Genomic DNA, 24616 nt, shown 5'->3' with positions numbered 1-24616 from the left:
ATCCAGTGAAGAATATCCCCCCCCCCCTTTTTAAGAAACACGAATTTTCATTACCTTGCCCTAATGACCGCATCCAGAGCACTGTTTTATTAAATTCCGTTTTAATAATATCCTCCATCTACGCCTAGTGATCTCTTTCTTCGGTAGTTTTTGCTATCTCCCAGTCTGTGCTTGTTTCCAAATGAGAAGGAAAACAGTGGCGGCTTGTCCATTAGACCACTGTGATATGCACCACAAAATAATACGAATCCATTCATTAATAATGAAATAAACTCAGAATAAAATTAGCTATGTACAAATAACGCTGCAGCGAACAGTTGAATGTTCCTGTGTCTAAAACTATTCAGGCCGTTAGTCGTCGGCTTCTGATCGTGAAGGCTTAGGTTGGCGCCAAGGCAGGTCAAATGAAGATTTGTGATGGACAAAGTGACACCGGGACAGGTATTACCGAAGGTTTCGTTTTCCCCTGTCAACAATTATTCCACCGTGGTTCCATATTCGCTCTTGTATCATCTGGAGGGTGAACAAAGTGTGCATTGGCTGCCCAGTTCCAGATATACGTAATCACAGTCTCGCCACATTGCAAAAATAAAATCTTCTTGGTTGAATTTCTCAAAATCTGTTAACATAAAAGTGTGAACTCTGAAGGTATTCTTAATGTGATTTTCTTCCATCCTCTGTTGCTTCACTTTTCTTAAGTCAAAATAGAAGGTTCTTGTGGAAACGAAAAGGAACTTTATTGAACGAAGGTATCGTTTTCGTAGAATAAGTGAAGTTGAAATAGGCCCTATTTTCGTTGATGCTTTGTTTCAAATTATTTTGAAATATTTTCTTAAACACAGCTATATTGACGCTCGTATACTGTGTAAGTTTATCATTTCTCAATACTTACTATCCTTTCCACAAGTAAACTCAGCGTGTCAAGCACAGAGCGCTCAGAGAGAAGAATGAAAGCAGAATCGAATGTTTGTAAACAATTACGAAAACACATCTCAGTTCATTCTCCCCAAAGCCTGACTTAATAATCAACCAGCCAGGAAGTTACACGGGCCTCAGTGTAATAACTAAATTTCGAACAGTTTGTACTTTACGCGAAATACTTTTCAAGAGCCGACATTGGTAATCATGTACCGACATGACTGACATCTTTAGGCGGGACTGAAGACTGCTCATAATTCTGTTGTCCACTTCAATCAGGAAGTTGCAATTTTAGTGCAAGTTAACCTGTCAACGTGGAGCGTTGTGTTTTACCGTGTTTATTTAAGTGTGATAGCTAGTGTGTAACATCTTTAAGTTACTTTTATAGTTATTTACAAGTGTTGGTGATTTCTTATTACTTAAGTGAAATTAAACGTACCTGTTTCAAGATTATTTAGGGACCACTTGCATCATTTCGCACGTTGAACGTATGTAAAATTTCGTACTTGAAGATTTTTTTTCCTACGTTAACAACTATATAGGCATTGTAATTTGCTAAAATTTACCACACTTTATTTTAAGAGTGGGTATCTTGAGTCGGAAATTGTCCAGTTAGAATTTTCGGCATGTATAAATTTAACGGTGCCAGCATTAACTTGTCTGGGAAGTTCATAGCCTTTTTGACAAAAGTTGGCCAGTGCAGATGGATACGAAACATTCATTGCATAAGTTAGCAGACGTTTTACTTAACCATATTGTGTAATCTAAAATGAATTGAATCTAATCTGAAATTATAAGACCAAGAATTAATAGCTAACGTTTGTTGTAAGGTTCATAGTAATTTGTTTTCTAAATATTATCATTGCAGTTTGTATGTCGTCGTTATAAATTAGCATGAAACTTTCCTTGTAAACGTTTTAGCCATTTTTTTTCCAAATGTTACTATTAAAAGCTCTTCCAAGACAAGGGTACGGATATTTTATCAACTGTTTTTATGAATTGTTTTTAAACTTCATTACACCTAGTAGGCTTCTGCGTGTGTAAATTGTTAGAGTGTACAGTTACGAAAATTTATATACTGGGTTGCAGTACGAGTTCAGAAAAGAATAACATAAATTAAATATGCCGTGGTAAATATCTGTCGCCGATATTAAAAGCAAATAATTTATCGCAGTAATTAAATTCCGTATCGTTCATGTTTGTTGCTGTCTTCCATCAGGGAATTGCCCGCTTCGAATCCAGGTGGGAGACTTGGTGCATTACTTTTGGGTTTTAGGGATTTTGCTTAGAACATCCAATCCAGCTCACCACTTTTAGGGCCATTTTCTTTTTGCGTGCATGAACTCAAAGGATGATTATAGCAAAGTCATAAATAAATAGGACGAGGGCATGGACTGGATTCAGCTGGCTTAGAATAGGGGTCAGGGCGGATCTTCTGAATTCCCTAAAATATACAAGGTTAAAGTATTAGAGTTTTAAACAGAGTGGGGGGAAGTTTCTTCTGATACTAGCGCCAGAGAAGAAGAAATTAACAGTTACGTTAGTCTGGGGTTATATAATTGTGTTGGCAACTCGTACATATAAATGAAACAAACCACTGATCTATTTACATGTTTACTAACAAACAAACAAGCAAGCCTTGTCTTATGGTTGTAGGTTTCTTCTGCTTTCTATGCATGGCCGGCAAATACTAATCTCATATGATTTGTGCATTTTTATATACCCATTGGCAACCACACGTCATATACAGTTTTTTATATATTTTTTTAGTATGCTTCTGAATATATTAATCTTAGGTTAAAAACTGATTGAATGTACAAGTTCATTAATTTGTTTATTCTGGTAAGTTTAACTTTCGACGACAGTGTTTACTTATCGGTATTTCTTTGTTGTCTACAGCGTCGTACCTGTCCGCAGGGGGTGGACAAAACATATTTTTAAAGCCGTGTGGAGAATTCTAAATGTTTGAATTATGTGGGAAGCATGCGAATAAAAAATTAATAAAGGACTGTGTTCAATAAAAGTAATAAAGCCTCCAAAATAATATTCTGCTACAACATAAATGGAAGAGACTTTCCCAATAAAGCGTTCAGCTTCCCTTGAGTTACCTCACAGTTTTCTACAACAATAGTTCCCTAAAAAAAATATAATCGAAATGTTATTGGTCGTGACTTCCCAGCAAGACGTTCTCAGACGTTTTCTTCGACAAGCTTTCTGAAAATAAAATTTAGTCGAGATTTTAACACTCACAACTGCTTAATAATGCATTGTCAGTAATCCCGAATGGTCTCAGGATTTGTTAGGGAGTTTTTATTTATTTATTTAGTGTTCTGTCTGACGACAGGTCCGTATGAACAGGATCCTTGCATCCTTTTCTCGGACTGGGACCTGTTCATATACGTTCTTGGCAGATGATCCAGAAGTGGTTTGCCATTGCCTTCTTCTGTGTGTGAATGGAGTAATTGTTGGGATGCCACGGAGAAACCGGGGAAGCCCCCGAAGGAAAACTCCGTGTTGCCTAGACCACGGCCTTGCCCAACACAAGTTATAAATTCGGGCACCGCCGGGAATCGAACCCGAGACCCCAGGATTACAAGGCCAGCTTTCTAACCGCTAGACCACCGTGGCTTGTTAGGGAGTTACCAGATTGTAGTATCTTCGTGTGATTCTATACTTCTTCTAGACCAACGTTCATGATCGCTTTTACATCTCTTTCAACACAAAGTACTACACCACGAAGAGTGCTATTGCACTGAATTTAGTCTGTGTAAAAACTCTTTGGACACAAGCTAGGTCTATATTATAGTAAAACAATATGGTTGTGTCTTGCTGCTGACCGGTTTGTTTTCGTGATACACGTATTTCTTTACGAGCAGAGTTTAAACTTTGAAGTGTGCGTTGACCAGTAACTCTTTGTACTCTTAAAGAATGAACATATACAGCGACAATGACTCTAAAAGTGTTTGTGAAAACTTTTGCAAGCCAATGTTTCCGTTGTTCGTCGACGATGTAGGACTTCGAACCTGGGGACACAGCGAGAGGAGCTACACGCAGTCTACAGGTATGTCAAGAACTAATAGTGTCGGCTGAACTCTTTGTGGTAGAGGGGGTACTTGCAGTAAATCAAGTACGCCATTGTATCGACATGGTCTTGTCATGTCAGGTCCCAGTCTGGTCTTGGTGGAGGCTACTGGATTTGACGCGATAGCTGCCAAGAAGCAGGGTTTAAGCTGAGGTCAAGTATGTAACCATGTGAATGTGGTAATTTATGTATTAGTTTATAAGTTGAATTCCCCCCCCCCCCCCCAGCCAGGTGTCCAAAACAGGATTCCTGAGTATATTGTGCGAATTTAGCTTTTTGTTGACATTTTAGCTGTTACCGGCAGAATATGGATTAGTTGTAAGTATTTTTGTGTGTGCTAGAGCAGTGGTATTCAACATTTCTCGTTCGCGTACCCCCAGATATAATTTCTCTTCAACTTTGTACCCCCAAAGTTGTTGGTGTATAATTCAAGTTATACATAGTATATAATCTACATATAAGATAAATTAAATAAATTACATTACTCATTATTCAGTGTTTATCATAAAATAATATTTTTTTTAAATTTCACATACCCCTAAGATGTCTTCGCTTACCCCCGGGGGTACGCGTACCCTAGGTTTAATACCACTGTGCTAGAGGAATTGAACACCCTTAACTGAACAACGCTGAAATTCATGGTTGCCTGTTTATTTTGAACGTCGTTCCAAGGCGATATATTTGCGTCACCCTTTCAATACAAACTTTCGACCTTATTTTTGTAAGGTACCAGCACTGAGGACATTAAATATCTTGAAAACGGCGTTTTCGACGAGTAAGTTAGGGATGGGGATGTGACTGAATAGTGACGTGTCTTATTAAGCTAAGCTACCGGCACCGGCCGTAGTAGGTAATACTCTTCAGTGGGAAGATGGCAGCACAATGTACCTGATGGTACAGCTGTTTGCAGCAACAGAGCGGCTGGTGCATGAATCTGATCAGTCGTCTCTAATTCCGAGGTTAAGAATGCGTTTAGCGTTGCTTGAACTTTACTTTAAAAAAGATAATTGTTTTCGAGATTTTTGCGTAAGAAACACGTTACGGGGTCTTTCGATTAAACAAAGGCAAATTTTAGCTTTCAGTTAGATCACAGTTGAATTATGTAATACTGTGTAACAATAAAATTAATACTGTTCAGTTTGAAGCGCCCAGAAAGTATGGCAGTGTAAAGAAGGGACAAGCTTTTATGACACTGGGGACTTGCGCCGTGTAGTCTGGTAGAAACTGACCAACGTTCAGAGGTAGTAAACACCTAACAGATTACACGGCACAGTATCCAAGAAGAAATCTTTGTACAAGCTTGTCTTTTCTTAACACTACGACAGACTGGACACGACTTCAAGACTTCTGTCGCTACAGACTGAAAGGTGACGATCTTGAAACTTCCTGCCTCGGGTTGCGAAGGATGTACAGTGCATGTAACATGATCATCAAACTTTCAGTTAACTCTATTATATGTCGCCACACAGAAGGACAAGGGAAACTTTCTGGTGTGTGGGACTGAACTGTAGAAAGATGTCTTCCAAGTCTGCTTTCTCTTTGCTGCTTCCTACACACACCAATATATATCAAACTCTTAAGAGAAGTCTAAGTTAAATTTCATTTACATTTATTCCTCTTTTTTTTTGTGAATTGTTCAAATTATACACTCGATAAACAGGGCGTAATTTTTAACAGCGGGTTAACGATGTTAATTCAAAGAAAGGATGGAAATTCTCAAATATTTTCAACAGTGTGATATGTACAACGCAAGTCTTCTTCTTCTTCTATGGCTCTCCGGTCCGTATTCGGTCCATGGCCTCCTCAATTCTCCTCTTCCATTCGGTCCTCTGTTAGGTCCATCTGTCCGAGGCTTTGATTGAGGTTTCGAAACATCTTCCTTTTTACAGTGCAAGGTTGTTAGCCTTGCGACCAACCCCCAACCTGGAGGACCAGGGTATACCTGTCTTAGTCTGACCTCTCCCCCTCGACCAATCTGGCTAGGGAGGCCCTGCCAGTAGCTCTTGGGGTCACTGAGGTACTCAAGCCCCACCACCACGACAAGGCGCAGGTACCATCAAGTGGGGTACAACGCAAGTCTCAACTACTTATTTACGGCGTCGTTAAATAAAACACAATCAATTTCATGGAACAGAGTTCTTCTTGAGAAGCTGATGATGTGCTCAGCGAGTCACTCAGTCTAGTGATGATTTGAGGTTAGCTCTTTCAAACGGGCCCAACTGAGTAGGTGCCCTCTTTCCTTCCTCCGAGAACGAAGACAGATCCATTTTTCGGAACAGAATACCAGACGATGGGCAAAGTCCAAAAACCAGGCAATCCAGAATGTCCTTGTAGTAAACTCGGTCGTTTGGAGAAATACAGCTGTTGTACGTTTTAAAGTGAATACCAACTGTGTGGATTAATGTTATATTTTAGGATACTCTGAGATTTTCCCTGCAGAATAATGATTTTATATTATAAACTAGCAAACTGGCAGTAATGTACAATCATTGTGCAGCCTCCAGAGAGTAGTTTGCGTATTGTTTCAGTACTAAGCCTGCAAATTGTTTTGGAGCAAAATCATTACGAGTTTCTGCTCTGTAACGAGTTACAAATAAAAAAGAACGTGGCCAAGGACAATGCCATAAAGATAAATATGAATGAAGGTGAAGATGCTAATTTTTAACTTCTGCACTAGATAGAGGTGAGTGAGGCTGGGTGACGGAAATAAGAGTTTGTCTTTGCCGAGAATAAAACCTCAGTTGTCCAATACGTAATTAGTCACTTTGCTGACAGATATCTCCGCTCAGAAATATAAAATTATACGTGTTTCACCAAACAGCTCTAAATATTGTAAAAATAAAGTATTATGTTTAACGTAATTCTTAATTAGAAACTCTCACAAGCTCACCTGCCGTAAATGAACCTGCGAATGTGTAATATGGAGCAACCTACACGTATTTTCAAAATGCCTATCTGGGAATTTGCATTCATTCTCTTTTCGTGTTGTAGTCTCAGATAAAAATTAATGTCTTTATTTCTTCATGTTACCAGTCTTGTGCTAAGATCTTGTGGCAGTAGTTATCCCTAAAATTTCGTAACGTAATTCTGTTGATGGAGCAGATCAGTAATGTTTAGACAAGATTTTCGTTACCTGAAATTTCATTATAGCTTACATTTCAGACACATTACGTTATGAATACATTTTAGGTGGATGTGATTCCTCATTTGGAAGTGGAATAAAATCTGTTACAATTTATTATATCTTTTAATCCTTTCCACACTGTGATACGAACTTTTTCAAAAACGAGAGTTAACAGATTACAAATTTGTAGCGGTAGGCCTAGCATGAGGGACAATTTTTTCAATTCAATTCTTTATTATTTGTGTGCTGTATCAACAGCCTGATAGCCAATTACAGATACAGCACAGAGATGAGCTCACGAACACAATAAAAGCATAAAAGATAAAACAAGCAGTATATAAAATACATTGATACGGAAAAAATAAATACACAAGAAAATTGCAACTAAATATATTAGGATATTTGTAAAAATAATTTAAATCAATTAAGTAAATTATACTATTATAGAATGTGAAGAAGTGTGACAATTTTCAGTGGTTTTAATTAAACATACAGAACACTTGTCGAAATGTACGAAATTTGAGGTTCCCACGGCAGTGAAGATCTCCATGGTGAACTTGTAAGTGGGAACCGACGTTTCGGAGAAACGTATTGCCTTTTTCAACCCTAGGGTAAAGCGGTCGGAGTTATTTAGGACTGAGGCTTAGAACGGATGGCACTCTTTCTCCACTCCACCATACGCCTTCATGGTGAATAGGTACAGGAACACGTTTCCGCGTTTTCATACGCGATGCACACCCCTGCTTGTTACGGAACTGCTTTTCTACTATTTGTGAATGGAACCAATAATGGGCCGGGTGGTTATGCAAGGGGGAGGAAGTTAAGGGTGTGAAAAGGGGTTTGAGTTTAGGGGTGATATTGAGATGGGGTGAGTTGACGGTTTGAGCCCCAGACGGTCGGGGACGGAACCCCCGGGGAAGGCGATGTATGATGGGTGGTGTGGGGTGGAAGTTGCAGGAGATGGGACGGGGAGGATTTAGCCCCCTCACTCTCTCTGCCCTCTCGGCCCAAGCGCGCTCTTTCTCTCTCGCTCTCTGCCTAGCTGGTTGCTGCCTGCCTGGCTGGCTGCATCGATTTGGATGTGGATGCAGAGTATTGGAATGGGTACAAATACTATGCCGTACTGGGGGCACCAGTTGCATAAAACATTGATCCCACTTGGAGTATTGTTCCGGTACACAAGTATATTATCAACCACAATTCCTTTGTCTTAATCGTCATCACGAGGGGCCTGACTGATCGAATGACATGTTTTTGTTTCTGTCGGCTTCACGTCTACCGATTAGCTGATTTCATGGTAACCACAGCAGTTATGACTAATCGATATATATATATGTCCGATTAATTGTTTAATTATTGGTGTTATTCAGTCGAGGGATTGCTATTCAGTTTTAAGAGTTCTTTGCTGAAGTGCGTGTTGGATGTGATTTTATCCGTCTGCATGTTCCATCTCCAATGCTTTTAAATGTATTACGTCGAAGTTTGGTACTGGGGGCTTTACGCTAATATTTTTCTTGTTGATATAGGTTCGAATAGTTTCTGTTTAATGAATGGCCAGGGAATGGTATGGACTATATGTCTGTACAAAAGTTTGTTTTGAAAACCGGGATCTCTAGGCATAGTTGGAAGGTTTAATAATATTTTAAAAATGGATCTAAAATAAATAGGAGAAACGGATGTGGACAGGATTAATGTAATTCGGGACAAAGCCCAGTTGGGGAGATATTGTAAACGTAATGACATTTCTCACCACTGGGGAGACCTAGACGTAGATGGGAAGATAATTCAGGCGGGATCTATGGGGATAGGAGTTGAAGGAGGCTGGATTTTGTTGGCCCAGGACAGGGTTCGGTGAATGGCTTTGGTTAATTCGGTGATGAACCCTCGGGTTCCCTAAGCCATTTAGTTAGTTAGTTCGACATTTCTCAACGCAGCTACAAAAGGACATGATTCGAGTATCGGTATGTCTTAATCATTGTTGCTTTCATACGTATCCTGTTAATTGTTAGATTTTTTTTATTTAGTGTTCTGTCTGACGACAGGTCCATATGAACAGGATCCTTCCATCCTTTTCTCGGACTGGGACCTGTTCATATACGTTCTTGGCAGATGATCCAGAAGTGGTTTGCCATTGCCTTCTTCTGTGTGTGAATGGAGTAATTGTTGGGATGCCACGGAGAAACCGGGGAAGCCCCCGGAGGAAAACTCCGTGTTGCCTAGACCACGGCCTTGCCCAACACAAGTTATAAATTCGGGCACCGCCGGGAATCGAACCCGAGACCTCAGGATTACAAGGCCAGCGTTCTAACCGCTAGACCACCGTGGCGGTCAATTGTTAGATACCCGATTGAAAGTTTAAATAAAAGCTATAATATTTATATAATGCTGCGTATATATCCGTGAGCACAGAGAACAGTTTGTGGAGATTTATCTTTTATGGATTATGTGCTCAGGGTGGTTATCGTTCTGTCGTGCAGCTTCGAAACACGAACGGCTATACGTTCTTGATCTTTCGAAGGCGCATGCATATCCTCCGTAATTTCATCACTCATTTAAACAATCAAAGCCCTCAGTTGCATTGTTGAGCCTTTATTTGAAAACAGTTTTTTTTCTTAAGATGCCGGAACATATCGAGGTAATGTGTACATCAACAGGATTTACTGTACGCAGAGTTGATGTTTCTTACGAGAAAGTTGTGTGACAGTACAATTTTCAAATAGTTTTGCAAACCACAACGAGACTGGTACCTAAAACCAAAAGTAGCATATATTAAACTAACCTAACATAACCTCACTCGAAATATCTGTGAGAATATGTTTAATACCTTACTTATATTTTTAAGAAACCTTATGAATAACGGCACGGAAGTTGTTCACTGTTTGGCTAGCCGGGACTCACAAATTTTAACTGCCAAGAGTTGGTAATATAAACTTAACGTTTGCTTCAAATCTAAGGTAGAATTAGAGTGACAGCATGGTTCACTGTAAGTACTTAACCCAACCCAACCTAATCTGACCAAATGCCAACCTGTTTACCTACCTTAATGTGGCATCATAAACTTCGTATTTAATATCAAGAGAATGACGTGACAGAAATACAATAAACTTTGTATGGGTGTTACGTCATTAAACAATATTTGAAAACCCATACTATTTTTTTAATTTTTCCACGAGTTAATACCAACGTGAGGGATGATGAAATTAACGACATGGATTTCAAATGATGCTATTACACACGCAACACTCAGCCAGATTTACACAAAACCATTCATCCATTCTTATCTATTCTTAAGTGACAACCGTGTGTTGGAATAAAATATGTATTATCAAAAAGAATCATTCCCTCAATTATAATTTCTTACTGATCATGTGTTTAATTTGCAACCAGTATAGATGCTTACTACATGCATGTGCCTTCTTGGCGGAGGATTGCAATTAGTTTTCCTTCACGTTGAGGTATTTTGATACCTTTAGGTGAAACTTGAAAGATGACGTCCTGCAGCGGTTCGGTTATCGATACTCGAGCTTTATACACACATATTAGTGACGCGAATTTTTTTTTTTACGATATTGCCATCCATCGGAAATCTCAGTGATGCTGCTATACTGAAATATCTTTGCCTCTGCCTTCTTGAAGATCCTTGCAATATATTGTCTTTGTTAATCCGAAACACCTAGGCTGTTTTCTGTTATGTGACCTAGTTTCAGTATTTATTCTGTTAACTGTGAGGTGTTACTAGTCTGTTAACTTCGCTTATTGTAAGTTCGTCATGAGTTGGATATCTCAACTGTTAATGATTATACCCAAGCAATGTGGATGTAAAGTTACAAGCTGGTCAAGAATGCTAGATGTGTGTTCGCACGAACTTCTGCTTTTGAAACAGTGCCATTCAAGAACATACGAGTTTACGCTGGCGTGCGTCAAATCCTGATCAGTAAAATCGTCAGTTTCCCAGTAGTGATAGAAAATTAATTTTCCAGAAAAATACTGTTGTTAACCTGCCGTGGAATATGTTTCTGTGTTATGTGTGGTGAGCGCAGATAGCCTGCAGGTGTAATTTCTACATTGTACAATAAACGCAGTAATGGATTATGTTTTTCTGCTTTTATGAAATCAATGAGTATTTTGTATGTTGTAGCTAGTGTTATTTAACAACTTGTTTGCCGCAGTCAAGTACAGGCAAAACAAATAGGGAAAAAGGAGAAGACATGGTTAGACAGTGTTAAAGTGCTTCACACTTTCACTGTTATTGTACGGTGACAAAATGTACTTTAAAGTATTTATAAAAGGAGGGGCTGTTACAATTTTTGACGTTAATATTCGGATGACAATCGTTGTATAATCCAGTGTTTATTCTGTCCGTGTCATCAATGCAACTGTTTCATTTTCTCAGGCTACATAATGTTTCGGTTCTTCACCTACCTTTAACAAATTTATTTTGGTCATCAGGTGGAAAGGTTTATGGTACCTAGTCAGCCAGTTCCTTTAGAAACAGCCGAGTTTAGTTGTCCAGATAAAATGGACAAAGTCCAGAAACACAGCATTATTAATATAAAAATTTCAAATTAAAATTCTAGAAAGTTTTTCTTATTTTTCACGCCTCAGCTTTGTTAATAATCGGTATCCATATGACACCTCTGAAGCGTTGAAGGTCAATTTACACGATACTACACGACGCAGCAACCCAAAATAAATTCATCCGCATACACGCTGCTGTAGCAGCAGGAAATCTTAATTGTTATTTATATTTACCTTCGAATGCGGTAGCCTATAAAGTGAACTCTTAAAAGTGTTATCTGAAAAAATAGATGAAATTTGTAGATAAAGAAAACCGACCCATGTTCTTGATTAAGAACCACGCTATTAAGGCGTATGGGGGAGTGGAGGTACCTGTTCTACATCGTTTAAACCTCAACACTGTATGGAGGTGATTCTCTGGTACGAATAGGATAGGAGGTTGTGTAGGCGCCAAAGCTGGTCTGGCCACAGTAGCCAAAAACAAACCCTGGTTGTTTAAATCGTAACCAGTCACGAAACTGACAGAGCTTCTGAAAAATGTGGATGATAATCAAATACAGCAAGATTTTAGAACATCAAATTTTAAGTCGTGTTTTACGGTACATGTTGACACTGGCATTTAAAGTTGTACAGTTGTTTACGATAAAGTGTTTCTGTAAAATGTTTATCGATCTACCGAGAATTACATTTAAACAAAATGGAATTTTCTCCAGACAAAATTTGTGTAGTAATATATACTAAATTTAATCGAAATTTGATTGAGTGGGTCTAGTTCTGGAGACAGGACATGGGAACGGCCCGCCAGACAAATTTTTCCATTATAATTTCATTCCACGTTGCTTTGTGCAAACTAAGCACAAAAAAGAAAGTACTGCAACAACCTCGTGGAACTTGTCACTCAGCAGAAGCAGATGTTGCCAGAGAGAATCGATAACAGCATCAGCTGTGGGACGAAGTTTTGTGGTCAGTCGGCAAATGCACCAAAATTTACTGAAAACGAATCAAATAAAAATGTTCAGCATGATGACAATTTTGTGTGTGTATAAAGTGTTCATATTTCTGAAGCACCTTTTCAGGGTGTTGTACGTGGTGTGTTGAGGCGCATTATTCATATTAATCAGGACAGAGATAACACAGTCTGTTGGAACTGATTTAGACAGGCAATATATCATAGCTTCGGGAATCTCATGTTTTATCGTGCTCCATGCTTTGATGAAAACTGAACCGGATCTCTCGTATTTGCGTAACATTCAGTATAAATGGTGGTTTATCTCGTATGTCCGGGTATTCATACACAGGGCGGAAATCAGAAAAAGTTCAGTTGAATTAAAACACAAACCTAGTCCCTTTGTATTAATTTGGTTTTACAAAGGAGGCCTGATAGCAATGTCCGTGCTGTTTTACGGAAGAGACGTTAGGAGGAGAAACAGACGATATCTAATTTCAATAACAACAGCTAACATTACATTTCTGAGGTAAGTAAAGTGGCGTAATTATCACAACAAAATAAAGATGTCAGGACATCAGGAACGAAGTACAGATATTTTCGACTTCAGAAACTTTTCCTAACAGAATACAGTGTGCTGATTTACTGGACAGAGAAGAATGTACATGGAATTCAATAGAGACTACCTAACTATCCATCCTACGACTTACCTAATGTAGCCTGTCTCTATTGGATGCATTTCCCAGTGTTTGTTACCATATACTCAGTTACTGTGTCATCTCGTTTAAACTTATCGTCGCTATTTATTTTCTTGAAAACGCGTTTCGGTCTGTTAGGCCAGTGGTTTCCAAACTCGTCAAGTATGAAATTCTCTTGATACCAGTAAAAAATTTTGAGAAGTCAGTAGTCGTTAATGTTATCAAAAAATTTCCCATTGCTATGAAACCAAACTGTTAATTACCATGTTCACAAAGCACGGCATTGTAATCTGTAATGAGCCACATTAATTAAGACGACGTCCTTCACTTTATGTTCCTTTAACGTAAATTATAACATCATTTTCGCAATTACGCCTAGGCCTGTCAAGGGAATACTTCTGGTTTTGAGACTACAAATGTCTGTGAGTAACCTCCAAGCGTTTCGTCTCATTCCGCTAGATTATATCGCCCAAAAAATATTTGCTGAAGCTAGCAGATTATGAAGCTCCTCGTTATTTGATATTCCCTCTCCTCCTGTTATTATTCCTCTCTTAGGTCCGCATATTCTCCTCAGTAGCTTGTTCTCAGACACTACCAATTTTTTGTCCCAGGGTGAGAAACTAGCTTTCACATTTATGTAAATAAAACTTAGCATTTTACATGTTTTTTATCGACTTAAAACCGTGGACGTTAGGACGTTTTGAAATCACTGCACGAGTTGCTACGCTGTTCCAATTAACAAGCCTATTAATTAAGAGTTGAAACTCACTCAGAGTCGGGCAGAGACTTTAATTGATGGCGATAAAGCAAGGTTAGCAATTTGGAGCGGCAATTTGAGGTCAAAACACTAAGTAATGACATCAGAACTTTGAATACGGCTTGTAAACCATCAACGAAGACAGTGATGTTCCGATATTGTTGAATATTACAGTGATGTGAGAATTTATTTAAAGCGGGTCTACAGATTCTGCATATTTTAAGTATCTGCGCCACCTCAGTATAGGTTTTATTCTATCTTCAGTTATTGCAGGTAGGTGCAGGTACTTTATGTAATTGAAAAGAAATCCTTTGAAATCCTTCTTCTTACACAGGACAGAACGTATTTGTAAGTAAGTCTGAGATTAAGACAAAATATGTCTGATTATAGTACAATGCAAACATATTTAGTACTCGTAAATACGTTCTGATTTTGGAAGTCAAGTGACAGAAATAAGTCACATTGCATTCATGAAGAAATTTAAAGCAGGTGCAATTTGGGGAATACTTGCTATATTCATTTTATAATGGTTTGTCTCCCTTTTCCTGTCTCAAACCCTAAAGATTAAAATACACAAAAAAAGTTTCCATATATTTGTTCTCCCCACAAGATATTTTCAAAGTGGTTAAATCAGTAATAATGAAAAAGACTCTATGGAGTAGATAAACACCTACAAAATTTCGCCGGAAAACACGAAGGAAGGAAATTGCCTTGGATGAATAGGTTTAGGTGGGAGTAGCCTATAATATCAATATTGTTCCTAATAATTTGTGAAAGAAGTGATAAGCAATTCAGTATTTAAGTACAGTTTACTTTAAGAAAAACGCGAATGGAAAGAGGTAACTATGATTAGCACTCCTATAAATGGGCATGAAAAATGAGGAACGATGCAGTGTTACATGGAAATAAGTTGACATTGCGTAATCGAAATCGAAGAAGGAATGTTCTCTGTTATTAACCATAAAAGTGGTTTCTGTATTTGTTTTGTTAAAATAAAATAACTGCGTAATATGTGACACTGCAAACAACTACCATGTGACGTAATTAAATTGCAGTTCAATGAGAAACACAAGATCGTTGTGTGCTTTATCTTTGCAGATCCATATAACCCCTTTTTATCTAAAAGAACCTGTGTATTTACATGTAACATTCTAAGGGCCCCTTTCACCTGCTTTGTTTGGTGGAGTTAGTGCACAGCTTATACTGGCCATAGTTACAGTTTCAGGCAATTTTAAATAATTGTATCCAACATTTGGAAATTACATTAGCTAGTCAGCTGAAGAACTAACTACCTTTATGAAGCAGGATCGTCCTTGAGAAGCTGTTATTTTCTCAGCTGGTCAAGAAGTTACCCAATTTACTGAAACTGCGTGTTCGTTACTACATCGTCACTGGGTCATATAATGAGCCAATTTCCACGCCGTCAGTTCCAGTTTAACATCTGTTAGGTCTATAATAGTATTGTATCTACGTACCGTCTTCCCAAAGCGTGTTCTCTTTCCAGATTTGCCGTCCGCGTGGATTTCTCGTTCCCCCATTTTTACTACACTCCCTCTATTTTATCATCCTAATATTTAATTAAAAGTTTAAATTATTAAATTCATCATTGTCCGCATGGCCGCGCGGTCTGAGGCGTAGGCCTTGTGCCTCTTGGTCGCTGAGACCGTGGGTTCGAATCCCACTCAAGCCATGGATGTTTGTCCGCGTTCTTCTGTGTTGCGCTGTCCTGTGTACAGGTAGAGGCCTTGCGACGGGCCGATCCCTCGTCCAAGGAGTCCTACCGAATGTCTATCAGGTGAAGCCAACGAAAAGTTGGGACCCGCAGTGCTCAGGCACTTGAAGAACGGGTCGTTCCCAGTATCATTGTACTATATGATTTTCTCGTCCGTGTGTTGTTTCCTGTCTCTGTTTTCCTAAAAAATTTGTTCTCATTTTCTCTCGATGTTCTCTCACTGTGAGAAACAATATCTTACACCCAATGGCCTATAAATAAGACTTGATACTTCACATGCGTGGTTAGAAATTTCAAACCAGAGACGTTAGGACGGTTTGAAAATCAGTGCACGGTATTCCAATTAAAAAGCGTACTAATTAAGATTTGAATGTCACACAGTCGGGTAGAGGTTTTAATTGATGATGAGGGTGCAGGGCTGGCAGTTTGGGGCAGCAATTTGAGGTCAAAACTCTAAGTAATGACGTCAGAACTTAGATAGTATACGACATGTAAGCCATCAATGAAATCACGGATGTGCTGATATTGTTGAATATAATAGCGACATTGTGAAAATTTCTTCAAAATAAGTCTACAGATCCTGCATTTTTTTACAGTTATCTGCCACTTACTTTAGTAGAGGGTTTTATTGTCTGCAGTTACTGCGGGAAAGATTAACTCCTCAGAAGTCCTTGGTACGGTACACAAGACTTAAAAACTGAATGACGAAATTGTGTTACAGTCAAAACATTTATGATTATTAACGACATCTGACCTGTGATATGAATATTACGGCATATATAAATAAAAATTAAATTAACGAATAAATTAGATACAAAATAATTCAGGGGATGCTTCCTACCATTCAATTCTTTTAACTTAGAAACTTCTACTTAAAATCTGAGAAAAAATAGGGCTGCTCGTGATAGGGTTCTTTGATAGGCTGTTCTGAACTTGATAATAAAATTTTGTTTCCATTAAAGTCGGGTAATTTCTCGAACAGGTGAGATAATCAATTTTTCAAAAAGGACAAATCCATCGACTTCTTCAGCACAAAGTATGATCTTTACTGAATCATGAACGGGCATTCGTGATTGGTGGCTGGATTATATAACAAAGCTTTTTCAATTGCTGAAGTTGTTACGTTGAGTGATGATCGCAAATTATTACGATTTGAAAGGTTGTGATGACATTTAAGGTCTCTAGAACATTATGGTTTATTTGAAGGTACTGCTGAGGTAGTTACCTGTCTTGAGCAACTGAGGAAAGCCATGAAATACATTACTCGGGGTAGTCGGTGCTGGGTTTGAGATTTAATCCAAGAATGTGAGTTCCGAGTTATTCTTTATGACAAGGATTTGAAAAATGATATTGTCCTTTCAAAATGCTTCATTCGCTACCCCAAATGGTTTTGAAAAGAATACATTATTTGCTGTTTATAAAATGTAATTATTAACTTTTGACCGCGCAACAATATTGAGAATAAAGCTGTTTTCGTGCGTTTTAGTTGGGACGTCTGTCGGTAAAAACACAATGTCTAAAATTAAACCGAGTTGATATCATTTAAAGCGCCATCATTTGTTCGTTTATATTAGAGTGAGTATTTAAAATATTTTCATATTTCGTTCTCTAACTGTACGGTTGGCGTAAGAAAATGGTAGTTAGAAGAAAAGACCCACTTCAGCATATTAACATAAAGTTTATAAATTGAGATAAACTAAAACGAAATCCCTTAATGTATGTTACTACATATTGTGAATGTCTGTCTTCCAACTCGGAAAATTAACTTACCTTGTTTGCCAAGCTCTGTTAATAAGGACGGAGTGAAGCCCGCGACATAAGTTGGCATGTTACTAATGGTTATGCACACAGAAGCCAGATACTGTATTTCCGAAACCATCAGAATTCTGTTTTGTGTCTCGGCGAGCTTGTACACCTGCAGCCTGTCACCATTTAGCTTTCCTATACCAGGCTTCATTTCGCCACTGAGTGTATTTTCGAACAATTTTGGAGCAATGCTTGCCACAGTACAGCTCAGAATCTTGTCTTCCTGTCTCTCTCATCTTAATTATTAAAACACGTTATTCAGAAGTAAAAGTGTCGCTGTTTGAACGGAAGTGGAGGAAAAAGATATCTCTCACCCTAAGGAAAGTACGTGGATTATGGGTTTTTAAGAGCAGGATGCCGAGGAGAATGTTTCCGCCTAAGAGAGAGGAAGTAACGGGAGAAAAGAGGGAACTACAAAATAGTGGGTTTCATAATTTACCTTAGTGAACATTTATCATTTGGGTGATGACATCGAGGAAGATAAAATGGGCTGAACATGTAGCAGGCATGTGGAAAATGAGAAATTCATAAAAGATTTCGTGAGGATACCCGGAATTGAGAGACATATTGAGAGTCGTTTGCGTATCTAGGAAGGTAATATTAAAATATGTTTAAGGCGAGGGCGTAAACGAATTTTAAATTGCCTAAAATATGTTTTACTGATGGAAGGTATTGATTCGATAATGAGCCTTTTATCGAAAGCGGGTAATTTATTGATTTTCTCTATATAATCTCAAGAAGAGGAGTTGTATTAGTCATGATGAATGATTTAGGGGAAATGTTATTGCAGTGACTAGTACAAAGTACACCCCCAGCATCCCCCCTCGCCGCTCTCTGAATCAAAACCTGTACCACAGCGACGCCAGCGCCTAAACGAGCCAGGAGGTTTTCTGAGCTCAGTTTGATACGGGAACGGACTCCGTTCGGACCCATAGCTAGCCGAATCGCGGTAAAAGTTGACTCCAACACATCGCGGTCTCTCAGCACTTGGATATCGCAGCCAGGAAAGGAAAGAGGGACGGACAGGCAAGCACGACGTTCGTGTGAGTGGCAGACGGAAGGGCGCTGGAGTTTGAAAACTTTTAAGTCTCCTCTAAGACTACAGCTGTACCTTTCTGTCTCTGTCGGCTCAGCGTGATACAGATTTGGCGATATAGTTTATGACACGAAGGGGCGTATGTGAAGTTTATTTACCATCAGTCATGTTCATTAGCAGCATTTCCTTCTAATCTTATTTTCGACGTTTCTACTATTTACATCTGTTAAGTTCATTTTTGACAAGGTAAGAATATAAACTGAGAGTTCTCACTGTATCAGTTCTATTGGTTGTATGTTATGATATTATTTAATTACAGTGACATTCGATTGATAAAATCGTTGATGAAGAGGCCCGTACATCGTTAATGTGTTTGGTTACAAGGTGGTGAATTTTATTTAGAAACGTGTCATATTGTCTATTTCTGTTCTTCTAAAGCTTTAAGTTGCTGAATCTAAATATTAAATGACAGCATTTTATTTTTACTTACGGGCAGTTATCAAATGCAGGAATTGTTAAGATAGAGACTGGTATCTCTTCCCTCGTAGCGGGGGAAGGGTTCACATAATTTTCAGATATGCAGCGATGTGTAACGTCAAATGATGAGAAAGGTGATTCTGCATGGCAATTTTGAAGAACTGGAGATGAGTTAATTGCAGTTTATTGTTCGATATTATCTTAGCACTAGCCTTAACAATGAGGAAAGCTACGAAATAGTCGATTATCTGGTCGTGATTAAAGCACTGTGTATCCTGGAAATATGTCACACGTCATCCCTTGAGCTTGCATTGTCGGCTACAATTTATCTCTGACGTATTTTCTTGGACTAATGCATGAAAACTAGATAGGTTTTAAAACTTAACTTTTGTACTGTGAACACACAACAGTTAAATTGTAATGTGATTGCGACAATATAATATAGGCCGAACCATCAGGGAAGAACGTACAGGGGGGGGGGGTTTATGATTAAAAGCAGGGAGTGTAAGATATAACGACACGAGTCCTGACCTTGCATCTTAAATAATATGTTATGGAGTGGACTGGATTAAACTGGCACAGGAAAAGAGTCCAGGAGCGTGCTCTTGTTAACATGGCAATGAACCTTAGGGTTCCATGAAAGGCAGGAAATTTCCTGATTAGCTGAGAGACCTTCAATTGGAATTCCTTTATTAAAACAATTGTAATGTGTCTAGGTAACTTCTGACTTCTCCGATTAGACACTATCACACTTAGCGTATACTGAAACTAGAATTTGATGTAAAGTGATTCAAATCACGAAGTTCCATGCTTCCACAATTTCTTTTTAATGTCATGAAGGGTCCAATGTTGTATTTATCACTTTCCCACTTAAATCATGTTATTTTCCACTCGTGTCTACTTTAACTGTGCGCCTTAAATTCGTTACTTTACTAATTTTTCTCTGGTGCAATCTGAACTTCAATTTGCCCTAGGGAGAGAAGATTTTTTTTGTATGAACTCTACTTACTAGCGCTTAATTTAAAAAAGATTATTTCTAGAGGAGACATTAAAAATATGCCCACAGTCTAATGCTTTTACGTCTCTCATTTACAATCATTGAAATGCGCATTGTTGTAAGTGAAGTGAACAGGAAAGTTAATTTACAATGATTTTGTCTGGTGACCCTAGTTAGCTAATAAACTATGTAGGCTATTGTCTGCGAAACTAACTTCGCTGCTGTTAAACATTTAGACAATGTGTTAAATGTGATTATTAACCCAGTTATTGGATTGATCTTTATCTAAATATGGACTGGCCTACAAGGGGCTCGATTCCTGGCACAGGCGTTATGATGTCCAGAACGGCTCTCCGTTCCACTATCCTGTTCAATCCTGTCCTCTCGTATCTGTCTTGTGTCGTCCTATTTTTTCCCTCTCCTGTCCCAGTCTATCCATTGGATACCTGCTGTAAAGCGGAAGGATCACAAATATGATTTTTCACCTCCGTCCAGTATAGTTGTTAAGAATGCATGGAGTTTTACCTCCACACCAGCTGTACTTCTTCATAATGTTGTTTGATCACAGGGATAACGTGGCCTGTTAATATTAGCAGATATAATAAATTGACATACTAGAACTGTGAATGAACACAAGCTTTAGAAAATCAACCAGCTGTTTGTAATTACTTTTACATAGGTAAATGTAACTGCGGTCCGTGGGAGAAACCGTGCACCTTCTGTTACATTCTCTATTTAATTATCGTTGAATAATTTAACAATTAAAGAATATTACCTTATGTTTATTATACAATTAATATAGTATTAAAAACCCCATCTGATAATTATCTCGATACATTTTATGGCAATATTTTATTTAATGTTCTTCCTCTAAAATAATAAAGGGTACTTTAAAGCTGGTTATGAGTTATGCAAGTTTGATTTTGTATTCCTACTGAACTATTTGTGTCACAGAATCTCCCCGTCTAACAGTGAAAGCTTGATGGTGTGTTGTCTTTTCATAGCTTCCAGATAAGCCTCCCGTCTTCTCCATCCCATTTTCCCCGAGAGACAATTTCTTTGCGTTCGTTGCCATCCAAGGATCTATTACATGGATATTTGTATCTTATAGACTTATAGTAACGTGATGTTTATCTTATATAATTTATCATGCAACAATTTTCGCTTCTATTGCTTAACAATAACTGATTCCAACGACTGTCGATCTAGTGTCAGAACAGTCAAATGCGGCACTCATGTTTTTAAGCTGATGAAACATTGCTGTCGCGTGTTCAAATCCTCTTGATGTTTAGAAACATTCTGTGGGTAATTTGTTCTGTACGGAAATAAGCTTTGGTATGGGTCAGTGCCCGATTCAGAACGTCCGACCAAATGTCTGTTTTCAGTGTCTGAAAATTAAAGTTTAATCGGATCAGGCCACAAAGCCTAATTCGTGAATTGTGAATAAGAACAATTTTTACAAAATTGAAACGAATGAAAATTTGGCCTGGCGATAAACATCATAAATGCATAAATAAGAATAACTTAAGTCACAGCTGGAAATGGAATATAATTGGGTGATATCAATTAACTGGCGTTTTCAAAAATGAAGCTTCTAGTACATAAGAAATAAATTGAATTGTTATTATTATCGATGAAGCTGACGAGTACCGTAAGAATTTGGCTGCAAGTAAACAGTTTAGAATTAAAACAAATATAACAACAGAACATTGAGGCGAATAGAAAGAAATGTAAACTAACTATGCTACAAATTATCAGAAAACATCTTGCAGCGGATTATATAATTAAAAATAGTACTTCTCACCGTCAGTTACGTAACACCCAAGTGTGTATTACTATAACATCAGTTTGTTATTAATTTCAGTGTTTTATAATTAGTTCTGTATTGATAAACTGGATTACTAGGTACTGAAGTCTATAACAATTCGGAATCATAAAAGACACCACCACATCAAAATCCTACCTGGAGCTCGAGGCACTTAATTATCAATTATTGACTGAGATTTAAATGGTGCAAAATCCTAAGCAATAAAAATTTAATACAATAGAGTGCTACCTTCTAAGCTTCCAAACGCAGGCCACTAAAGAAAATCTACCCTCACGAAATACTTGCTTATTGACAACATCTTTAAAGATTTACGAGTCTAGCAGCATATCGGTTGATACACGAATGACTACCAAATGGGAGTATTTTTAGAATCCCAAGACGAAAATGCTTAAATCAATAGTTGAGTTGATTGTAATCCGTATATCTATTACATAATTTGTGACGTTATTGCTGTATTTACATGAGGTAAATCATATAACCATGCGATCTCTCTGCCTAGTGTACACGGATCGCTTATCATGACGTACTGGGTTAACCTTGTTCGAGGAAACAGTGACGTAAGAACGGGTTCGAACGGGAACGAACATTTTCGAACAGACTGTTGCCTTAATTTTGCTCGGGACTTTACTGGGACACTTTGCCACTACTACAATAGAAGTCTGCAGCATACTGAGCACACTGTCTACGTGAACAATTATTTATTTTCAGAGGATATATTTTAATATCGTTTCGAACATGTTTTTCTTTTTATCTGTCTTCTCCGCACAGTTTCCTTGTAATATATATATATATATATATATATATATATATATATAAGTTTGCCCCGCCCCCCTCGTAAGTGCTACACGTCCACTCTAATCTAACATTCTTGAATTAGAAGATTGCTGTCTTCTGGGTTATTGCGCCCTGATGACGGAGGCAGTAGGACCTCTGAAACGTTGGTAAACATCTACCAGACTACACAGCGCAACAACCCAGAAGACGGAAATCTTCGAATTCACAGCTGCGGAAACCTCAAAGCCTACATTCTCGAATCAGTTATCCTACCAGAAGCAAGAAGTGTGCAAATGGTGAATAGTTTGCCTGTTGCTTGTCTCACAAGCCTCCTGTTTCATAACCAGCAGCTAACACACCAGTTACCCGTCTCATGCTTTGTCGGAACTGTTAGCTATCACTAATATTACCTGTATCATCTTTCACTGCTGTTTGTATTTTAGAATCTGTTTTCAAGCTGACGAACGAAGCGTGAATTGTTACAGGGGTTGTATCTACTTGATTTTACGCTACAATACATACCAGAGCTGGTATACAGGTATACTGCGGTCTCACGTCATGTAACTGACCTTTGTATATTGTATAGTGACCTCGCCAGCCATTTTTTTTTTCGAAATCTGAGCAATTATTACGCTGTAGTATACTGTACTTGGACAATTCAGTGACATGTGGAGATATTCCAACTTCATTTAGTATAGTCTGACCTCGTGTTTTGTGTCATAAACCACTGAAAGGATTTTAATTAAATTTGGTATTGGAGCGTCTCAGATATTAGTTTAATGCTAGTGTAGTGAACGGACTACCTAATTTATGTTAATCCCAAATCTACTGTTACTAAGTTTCCATAAAAACAAGTTATCATAGAGGAATAGGAACATGGCATAAAATATGTAGAACTTTAATTGAAACATTTTTCGATATGGTTATTATTTAACAAAACTTGCGCTAAAATAGTCTTTATTTTTTCACGAAAATTTCGAGTTTGTAAAATATTCAAACCAAAAATAAATGTGATTGAAACACGACGTTACGGAGAAGAAGTCAGCTGGTCGGCAAATAACAGTAGTTCTAGTGGAGCAAAAACCTAACCTACCAGCAGTGTTTCATGCGATCGAAGTAAAATGCAGACAAGTTCTTGATCTTGTCCAGAACAAGCTCGAAATAAATACGTACTAATCACTTCAATTTATTCGTGCTTGTAGGAAGACCAATTTTTGTCTATAATTCCCTCTATCAATATCACTCTATAAACCGACATCATCCCCAGTACTTTCTTTGGCTATTCATTTAACACCCAGTCATTCATTCATTCATTCATTCTCTCACTACTCATTCAGTCACATAGACGCTGATTCAGCCATTCTCTGTCTCCGTCAGTCACTAATTTGCTAGGTCATTCGTGAGTCACGCATTTACTCTCTCGCTCATTCAGTTGCCCACTTACATTTCCTTCGCCATTATTTGCATTAATGTTGTGCTTTACTCCGTAATACTACTAGTCTATGTGATAAACTAATTAAACTAACGTAAAAGCGTTCTGTTCTCATTTTAGGGATCATTTTGTAGCGCAGATGGAACAGAAGCTTGGGGATTTGTTTCTAAATCTCCAGTCTGTCTATGGACTGTTATTTGGAAGCATATAGTTAGGTTTATTTTTACGTTTTTCAATTCAAAATTTAGCAGATATTTTTATTATAATTTTATTTGTTAATGTCAATAACACACAAAGCGCTATTGGAAGCACTTTATAAACACAGAAGATAATGACGTTGTATATTTTTATTGTATTAAAGAGTGAATATTTTAGAAAGACTGCAGATTATGATTTGCGTTATTCACAAAGTAAGATATGCGTTATCAAATAAATTTGGATAAGATGGACGGGACATATAGCACTCATGTGGAAGATCAAGTTGAATAAAA

At 38.0% G+C, this 24616-nt stretch overlaps 1 protein-coding gene across 9 annotated transcripts in view; it reads left to right on the top strand.

Annotated features, from left to right (window-relative positions):
* Positions 1–337: 337 nt before the first annotated feature.
* Positions 338–24616, top strand: part of LOC110831967 (retinal guanylyl cyclase 2) — a 117604-nt gene continuing 93325 nt past the window's right edge. For 5 of the 9 annotated variants that reach the window (XM_022068537.2, XM_022068539.2, XM_022068538.2 and 2 more), the window contains exon 1: positions 18464–18863. The gene's annotated coding sequence lies outside the window, so the exon portion shown is untranslated. Of the gene's footprint in view, positions 1407–3528; positions 3980–18463; positions 18864–24616 lie in introns of those variants that run through there. The other 4 variants (XM_022068536.2, XM_022068533.2, XM_022068532.2 and 1 more) reach the window with 3 other exon arrangements.

Source organism: Zootermopsis nevadensis, unplaced genomic scaffold (genome assembly GCF_977971745.1).
Source record: "Zootermopsis nevadensis isolate Lab colony 2312 unplaced genomic scaffold, Znev_1.0 Znev_ptg000024l, whole genome shotgun sequence".
Taxonomy (NCBI): domain Eukaryota; kingdom Metazoa; phylum Arthropoda; class Insecta; order Blattodea; family Termopsidae; genus Zootermopsis; species Zootermopsis nevadensis.
The sequence above is the reverse complement of the archived record's forward strand: the minus strand, read 5'-3'. Positions and strand labels throughout refer to the sequence as shown.